This window comes from Pseudophryne corroboree, chromosome 2 (assembly GCF_028390025.1).
Source record: "Pseudophryne corroboree isolate aPseCor3 chromosome 2, aPseCor3.hap2, whole genome shotgun sequence".
Classification (NCBI taxonomy): domain Eukaryota; kingdom Metazoa; phylum Chordata; class Amphibia; order Anura; family Myobatrachidae; genus Pseudophryne; species Pseudophryne corroboree.
The window spans coordinates 433,220,761-433,230,461 of record NC_086445.1 but is presented as its reverse complement, the minus strand read 5'-3'; positions in this window follow the sequence as shown (position 1 = coordinate 433,230,461).

Below are 9,701 nucleotides of genomic sequence, written 5' to 3'. Positions count from 1 at the left end.
GGTCATTTTAAAACTAAGGTTTCTTAAGCTGTGGTTAAGACATGACCAAACAACACTTAACTTGTTACCCTATATTTTCACTTCCACTGCCTGAAAGCCACCTTAAGGTCAATATAAGATGGGAAGTAGCGATAATAGTGCAAGCTTAGAACCTGGGACCAGCAGAGGATAAATGTGCTGCAGGGGAAGTGTGTATGACAAGACCACACTCCAAGAGGGGGTGGTCTTCAGTTTGCTGGCTGTCGGGGTCCCGACGCACAGCATATCGGCACCAGAATCCCAACAGCCGGCATACCGACACCATTTCTCCCTCTTGGGGGTCCTCGACCCCCCTGGAGGGAGACGCTGTCGGTATGCCGGCGGTCAGTATTTCGGCACCGGTATCCCGACAGCCAAAATACCATACTACACCCCCAAGAGGGACTTTCAGTGTTGAAAATATTATTAATATTAAATGATATGTATTTCACAATTTTAAGCAAGCTAACAATTTATTGCAGTCTCTTCAAATGAGTACAATCTCCTATGTAGAACGCAGACCAAAAATCGCTGTGAAACTCTGGTGTTACTGGTTCTGCTGTAACTCATAGCCAGCAACACAGTAGTATGCAATATATATTACCTCTGGCACAACTGTGTTCTGCAATCAAAGGAAAATACATTTGTTTAAATATTTTGAGGTGTTCAGATTCTATTGAAACAAATGAAAAGTAAAAATAGGTTAGCAAATAAGGGGGCAGATGTATTAAACTGGATAAGGCATAAGGAAGCGATAAACCAGTGATAAGTGCAAGATGATACACGGAACAGCCAATCAGCTCCTAACTGCTAATTTACATATTGGAGCTGATTGGCTGGTGCGTGTATCACCTTGCATTTATCACTGGTTTACCTGCCCCAGTGTTCTGTGTTATAAAACATTGGAAATTCCCAATATTTACAGTAACAGCAGTAATTAAATGAATCAATCTAAAAAAAAAAAAAAGCTCCCTTAATTACTTCTGTCTCACTCCTTTGTATTTAATATTGGTCTAATATTGCTTAGTTCCTTCAATACTTGACTTTGTAAACAGTGGGTTTTGTTTTTTGTAAGTACTATCTCATCCTATAATATACAATGGGAAGTTTGATAGACAACTGCACTTGCTATAATACATTTATAGTAAACTAATTATGATGCAGACCGATTTACAAGTAGCAGTTTCTCATCCTCTTGTAATGGTATGTGATTTTCATCCTATGCAATTAGATCAGAAACGAAAGTGGTAATTTTCCACTTTCCCACATCATTCTATTATCTATTTTATGGTGGCAGTGGACACACTTGGGCAGATGACATCTACCATTTCACAAAGCTCATAGGTAAAGAAGATTGTGACCTTGTACACAGTATTTATAAATATATGAAAGCAGAGATGGATTGATACAAAATAATACATACATTACATTGTACATTGAAAAAAACCACCTTTGTTTCAAAATAAGAGGTAATATGTGGACATAGTTAATGGGAACCTGTTGCAAACAATATACTGTCGAAAACAATTACCCTACTGAAAAGATAATAGCTTTTAATATGGTAGTACTCAAAAATAGTTAAATGACTAGATTGTGTATGACTATGGAACCTGTACATGTAATGTTTCACATGCAGCTACAGGAGGATTTTTGTTAGTCATGGCTGATCTTGGGTAAAATTTAATACGTTTTAAGCTCAATAATATAAGAATAATAATGTTGTTTGACTAAAAGTTATCTTTACAAATATTTTGTGATTACACTTGACATAAAAAGGTATTGATATTTCATATTATGCCATGTCTAACTCACCAGTGACAAATCTGCAACCTCAGTAAACAACCAACAGTAAATTATACCACTATTTCTACATATTGAGTTTTAGACTACATTAACAACCGAATGAGGTTTGGCTTGTAGAAATATTGATGAAAATAGTGATCTCTGTTAAACACAAAAGCTTATTTCTCAGTGATGAGTAAAAAAAAATAAGAATTTACTTACCGATAATTCTATTTCTCATAGTCCGTAGTGGATGCTGGGAACTCCGTAAGGACCATGGGGAATAGCGGCTCCGCAGGAGACTGGGCACAAATAGAAAGCTTTAGTACTACCTGGTGTGCACTGGCTCCTCCCCCTATGACCCTCCTCCAAGCCTCAGTTAGGATACTGTGCCCGGACGAGCGTACACAATAAGGAAGGATTTTGAATCCCGGGTAAGACTCATACCAGCCACACCAATCACACCGTATAACTTGTGATCTGAACCCAGTTTACAGTATGATAAACAGAGGAGCCTCTAGAAAAGATGGCTCACTACAACAATAACCCGATTTAGTTAACAATAACTATGTACAAGTATTGCAGACAATCCGCACTTGGGATGGGCGCCCAGCATCCACTACGGACTATGAGAAATAGAATTATCGGTAAGTAAATTCTTATTTTCTGACGTCCTAGTGGATGCTGGGAACTCCGTAAGGACCATGGGGATTATACCAAAGCTCCCAAACGGGCGGGAGAGTGCGGATGACTCTGCAGCACCGAATGAGAGAACTCCAGGTCCTCCTCAACCAGGGTATCAAATTTGTAGAATTTAGCAAACGTGTTTGCCCCTGACCAAGTAGCTGCTCGGCAAAGTTGTAAAGCCGAGACCCCTCTGGCGGCCGCCCAAGATGAGCCCACTTTCCGTGTGGAATGGGCTTTTACAGATTTTGGCTGTGGCAAGCCTGCCACAGAATGTGCAAGCTGAATTGTACTACAAATCCAACGAGCAATAGTCTGCTTAGAAGCAGGAGCACCCAGCTTGTTGGGTGCATACAGGATAAACAGCGAGTCAGATTTTCTGACTCCAGCCGTCCTGGAAACGTATATTTTCAGGGCCCTGACTACGTCCAGCAACTTGGAGTCCTCCAAGTCCCTAGTAGCCGCAGGTACCACATATGAAAAATTAGGTAAGGGCTTTTATAGGATAAAGCCGCCAATTCTGACACGCGCCTGGCTGAAGCCAGGGCCAATAGCATTACCACTTTCCATGTGAGATATTTTAATTCCACAGTGGTGAGTGGTTCAAACCAATGTGATTTTAGGAACCCCAAAACCACATTGAGATCCCAAGGTGCCACTGGAGGCACAAAAGGAGGCTGTATATGCAGCACCCCTTTGACAAACGTCTGAACTTCAGGAACTGAAGCCAGTTCTTTTTGGAAGAAGATCGACAGGGCTGAAATTTGAACCTTAATGGACCCTAATTTTAGGCCCATAGACAGTCCTGTTTGCAGGAAATGCAGGAAATGACCCAGTTGAAATTCCTCTGTAGGGGCCTTCCTGGCCTCGCACCACGCAACATATTTACGCCAAATACGGTGATAATGCTGCACGGTTACATCCTTCCTGGCTTTGATCAGGGTAGGGATGACTTCATCCGGAATGCCTTTTTCCTTCAGGATCTGGCGTTCAACCGCCATGCCGTCAAACGCAGCCGCGGTAAGTCTTGGAACAGACAGGGTCCCTGCTGGAGCAGGTCCCTTCGTAGAGGTAGAGGCCACGGGTCCTCCGTGAGCATCTCTTGAAGTTCCGGGTACCAAGTCCTTCTTGGCCAATCCGGAGCCACGAGTATAGTCCTTACTCCTCTCCTTCTTATGATTCTCAGTACCTTGGGTATGAGAGGCAGAGGAGGGAACACATACACTGACTGGTACACCCACGGTGTTACCAGAGCGTCCACAGCTATTGCCTGAGGGTCCCGTGACCTGGCGCAATACCTGTCTAGTTTTTTGTTGAGGCGTGACGCCATCATGTCCACCTTTGGTTTTTCCCAACGGTTCACAATCATGTGGAAGACTTCTGGGTGAAGTCCCCACTCTCCCGGGTGGAGGTCGTGCCTGCTGAGGAAGTCTGCTTCCCAGTTGTCCACTCCCGGAATGAACACTGCTGACAGTGCTATCACATGATTTTCCGCCCAGCGAAGAATCCTTGCAACTTCTGCCATTGCCCTCCTGCTTCTTGTGCCGCCCTGTCTGTTTACGTGGGCAACTGCCGTGATGTTGTCTGACTGAATCAGCACCGGCTGACCTTGAAGCAGAGGTCGTGCTAGGCTTAGAGCATTGTAGATGGCCCTTAGCTCCAGGATATTTATGTGAAGTGATGTCTCCAGGCTTGACCACAAGCCCTGGAAATTTCTACCTTGTGTGACTGCTCCCCAGCCTCTCAGGCTGGCATCCGTGGTCACCAGGACCCATCCTGAATGCCGAATCTGCGGCCCTCTAGAAGATGAGCACTCTGCAACCACCACAGAAGAGACACCCTTGTCCTTGGGGACAAGGTTATCCGTTGATGCATCTGAAGATGCGATCCGGACCATTTGTCCAGCAGATCCCACTGGAACGTTCTTGCGTGGAATCTGCCGAATGGAATCGCTTCGTAGGAAGCTACCATCTTTCCCAAGACTCTTGTGCATTGATGCACTGAGACTTGCCCTGGTTTCAGGAGGTTTCTGACCAGTTCGGATAACTCCCTGGCTTTCTCCTCCGGAAGGAACACCTTTTTCTGGACTGTGTCCAGAATCATCCCTAGGAACAGAAGACGTGTTGTCGGAATCAGCTGCGATTTTGGGATATTTAGAATCCAGCCGTGCTGCCGTAGCACTACTTGAGATAGGGCTACTCCGACTACTAACTGTTCTCTGGATCTTGCTCTTATCAGGAGATCGTCCAAGTAAGGGATAATTAAAACGCCTTTTCTTCGAAGAAGAATCATCATTTCGGCCATTACCTTGGTAAAGACCCGAGGTGCCGTGGATAATCCAAACGGCAGCGTCTGAAACTGATAGTGACAGTTTTGTACCACAAACCTGAGGTACCCTTGATGAGAAGGGTAAATGGGGACATGGAGGTAGGCATCTTTGATGTCCAGAGACACCATATAGTCCCCCTCTTCCAGGTTCGCGATCACTGCCCTGAGTGACTCCATCTTGAATTTGAACCTCTGTATGTAAGTGTTCAAAGACTTCAGATTTAAAATTGGTCTCACCGAGCCGTCCGGCTTCGGTACCACAAACAGCGTGGAATAATACCCCTTCCCTTGTTGCAGGAGGGGTACCTTGATTATCACCTGCTGGGAATACAGCTTGTGAACTGCCTCCAATACTGCCTCCCTGTCGGAGGGAGACGTTGGTAAAGCAGACTTCAGGAACCGGCGAGGGGGAGACGTCTCGAACTCCAATTTGTACCCCTGAGATACTACTTGCAGGATCCAGGGGTCCACTTGCGAGTGAGCCCACTGTGCGCTGAAATTCTTGAGACGGGCCCCCACCGTGCCTGAGTCCGCTTGTAAGGCCCCAGCGTCCTGCTGAGGACTTGGCAGAAGCGGGGGAGGGCTTTTGTTCCTGGGAAGTGGCTGTCTGTTGCAGTCTTTTTCCCCTTCCTCTGCCCCGGGGCAGAAAATAGGAACCTTTTGCCCGCTTGCCCTTATGGGGACGAAAGGACTGAGCCGGATAAGACGGCGTCTTTTTATGTTGAGAGGCTACCTGGGGTAAAAATGTGGATTTCCCAGCAGTTGCCGTGGCCACCAGGTCCGATAGACCGACCCCAAATAACTCCTCCCCTTTATAAGGCAATATTTCCATATGCCGCTTAGAGTCCGCATCACCTGACCACTGTCGCCTCCATAATCCTCTTCTGGCAGAAATGGACAGCGCACTCACTCTTGAAGCCAGAGTGGAAATATCCCTCTGTGCATCTCGCATATATAGAAATGCATCTTTTAAATGCTCTATAGCAGGCCTGGCCAACCTGTGGCTCTCCAGATGTTGTGAAACTACACATCCCAGCATGCCCTGCTGCAGATTTAGCATGTCCTAAAAGTAATACTGTGGCAGGGCATGCTGGGATTTGTAGTTTCTCAACAGCTGGAGAGCCACCGGTTGGCCAGGCCTGCTCTATAGTCAACAATATACTGTCCCTATCCAGGGTATCAATATTTTCAGTCAGGGAATCCGACCAAGCCACCCCAGCGCTGCACATCCAGGCTGAGGCGATCGCTGGTCGCAGTATAACACCAGTATGTGTGTATATACTTTTAAGGATATTCTCCAGTTTTCTGTCACCTGGTTCCTTGAGGGCGGCCGTATCAGGAGACGGTAACGCCACTTGTTTTGATAAGCGTGTGAGCGCTTTATCCACTCTAGGGGGTGTTTCCCAACACGCCCTAACCTCTGGCGGGAAAGGGTATAATGCCAATAACTTTTTAGAAATTATCAGTTTTTTATCGGGGGAAACCCACGCTTCATCACACACCTCATTTAATTCGTCTGATTCAGGAAAAACTACAGGTAGTTTTTTCACACCCCACATAATACCCTTTTTAGTGGTACTTGCAGTATCAGAAATGTTTAACACCTCTCTCATTGCCGTGATCATGTAACGTGTGGCCCTACTGGAAGTCACGTTTGTCTCCTCACCGTCGACACTGGAGTCAGTATCCGTGTCGACGTCAGTATCCACCACCTGAGGTAACGGCCTTTTTAGAGACCCTGATGGTTTTTGAGACGCCTGGACAGGGACTAGCTGATTAGTCGGCTGTCTCATGTCATCAACCGTCTTTTGTAAGGAGCTGACACTGTCACGTAAATCCTTCCATAAAGCCATCCACTCAGGTGTCGACTCCTTAGGGGGTGACATCTCTATTATAGGCAATTGCCCCGCCTCCACATCATTTTCCTCCTCATACATGTCGACACAAACGTACCGACACACAGCACACGCACAGGGAATGCTCTGAGGACAGGACCCCACTAGCCCTTTGGGGAGACAGAGGGAGAGTATGCCAGCACACACCAGAGCGCTATATATAGATATAGGGACAACCTTATATAAGTGTTTCTCCCTTATAGCTGCTGTATTGTTAATAACCCGCCAATTAGTGCCCCCCTCTCTTTTTTACCCTGTTTCTGTAGTGCAGGACTGCAGGGGAGAGTCACGGAGACGTCCTTCCAGCGGAGCTGTGAGGGAAAATGGCGCCTGTGTGCTGAGGAGATAGGCTCCGCCCCCTTCTCGGCAGCCTTTCTCCCGCTTTTTGTGAAAATCTGGCAGGGGTTAAAATTCATCCATATAGCCCAGGAGCTATATGTGATGTATTTTTAGCCAGCCAAGGTGTTTCTATTGCTGCTCAGGGCGCCCCCCCCTAGCGCCCTGCACCCTCAGTGACCGGAGTGTGAAGTGTGCTGAGAAGCAATGGCGCACAGCTGCAGTGCTGTGCGCTACCTTGTGGAAGACAGGATGTCTTCTGCCGCCGATTTGCCGGACTCTCCTTGCTTCTGGCTTTGTAAGGGGGCCGGCGGCGCGGCTCTGGGACCGAGCTCCAAGGCTGGGCCTGTGAGCGGTCCCTCTGGAGCTAATGGTGTCCAGTAGCCAAGAAGCCCAATCCACTCTGCACGCAGGTGAGTTCGCTTCTTCTCCCCTTAGTCCCTCGATGCAGTGAGCCTGTTGCCAGCAGGTCTCACTGAAAATAAAAAACCTAAACTAAAACTTTCACTAAGAAGCTCAGGAGAGCCCCTAGTGTGCACCCTTCTCGTTCGGGCACAAAAATCTGAGGCTTGGAGGAGGGTCATAGGGGGAGGAGCCAGTGCACACCAGGTAGTACTAAAGCTTTCTATTTGTGCCAAGTCTCCTGCGGAGCCGCTATTCCCCATGGTCCTTACGGAGTTCCCAGCATCCACTAGGACGTCAGAGAAATATAGGATATTTTTTAAATCAAAAGATCAATTTCATAAATTCACCAAAAATAAATTCCTTCTCCGGGAGTGGGTTGGGAAGTCAGATGATTGGTTGCGCAGTCTGGTCTGGTCCATAGTCCCTTACAGGTCCTCTTGGGGGGTATATGTTGCAAATTCAGATTTGCCTCTTATTTTCCAAGCCATGCGGCTCTGGCGCCTGGTTAGTAGACTACTGGGCTCTTCTGCTTTGGACTTAGACCCTGATACTCCTCTATGGGAGATGACTAAATTGAGGGAGTCACGGAAATAGATATGGCCTGGGAACGTTGGGGAAGTGGTGCTAAAAGAGTCATTACAGTATATGAGGATGGCACTTTAAAATCCTTTTCTCATCTGAGTTTAGAATTTGCATTGCCTAGGAGTCATTTTTTTCTGTTATCTGCAGTTACGGCATGAATACAAGCCCAGTTCCCTGAAGGCGCACCTGCTTTATTGGAGTCTGCCATAAAGAAATTTGTTACCCTGGGTCCTAAGTGAGTGATTTCTTTACTATACTCTTATTTATAGGATTCCCTTCATTCTGACCCATTGACTATACTCAGGGATTGGTGGGTTGTTTAAGTGTTGCTGACTGGGATTTAGCACTAGTTAGTCCCCGAGAGGCCACTATGTCTGTACGTGTCCAGCAGATGCAATTGTTCATATTGCATCAGAAGTATCTCAATCTGGCTCGATTATGTCAGTTTGAAGGGAAAGATTCTTCTATATGTCCCAAATGCTCAGCAATGGGAGAGTGCAGTTTGGACCTGCCCACTGGTTTCTGATTTCTGGGATAAAATTACCCAAGCGATTTGCTTCACAGGTGTGTCTCTCACTAACTAATCCTGCAGTGTGTCTTTTCAGTACCTTATGGGTTTATTTACTAAGCCTGTGACATGGCAGTTAGGAGCTGATTGGCTAGTCATTTATCTCCGTCCACGTTATCTCCATCCAAAGCTTAGTAAATAGACTCCATAGATGACTAACGACTTGATAATTGGTTCAAACGATATGAGCTCAGTACCCTAGCTGTGGCTGGTATGTGCATCACAAGGGTTTGTATGGCCGCTCGAGGTCCTGTCCTTAATGACTGGGTAACTCTGGTAAATAACACTGTCACCCATGAGAAATTTATATATTTCAGTAGTAATATCATTAAACATTGATCTCATCTGAGCTCCTTGGTTAGATTACCCATATAAAGCTTGTATGTCTGCAGACGCTTCCTTCATGAACCCCCATCCACCACCGGACCCCTGATATAGCCCTCTACTTATGCTGTTCTTTAATTGCTCATGAAGTAATCTTGTCATGTTCCCACTACTTTCTGATATGTAATATGCATTTGCATTCTATGCCTTGCAACAGTAATTTTTCCTGTTTTGTATGTTTTTTTCTCTCTTCAGTATTTTACTACTTGTGTGTGACTAAAACCCAATAAACACACTTTATTTAAATCTAATAAATTCCTCAGTTTTAGACACTCAGAGAATAAATGAAACAATAAATGTGGTATGCATGTACAAGCAAGTGAAGCAATGAGACCATTAATTTGAATGTTGTTCCCACAGATTTGCTAGTAACTCCATTGAAGTGAAAGTAAAACGTTTTGTCTATGGAATTTTTCATTACTAGATAATGTTATTACTACTACCTTTATTTATATAGCAACCACATAATACTTTGTTATATACGCAGAATGCTTTGAATCATTCACATCAGTCCCTGCTCCTGCTAAATTCTCTCTAAAAAAAAAACCCCACACACATTCATACCAACGTGTACCAAGTTTTTGTTTGACTGTGCAAAAATCTTCAAGCACAAAGTGTAAATCCATGCAAACATGGGGCTCACCACTGTCCATTTTTTTTATGTCCCCAGAATAACGCCATGGCTTTCTTTTCTTTTCCACCAACACATCTAGAGATTC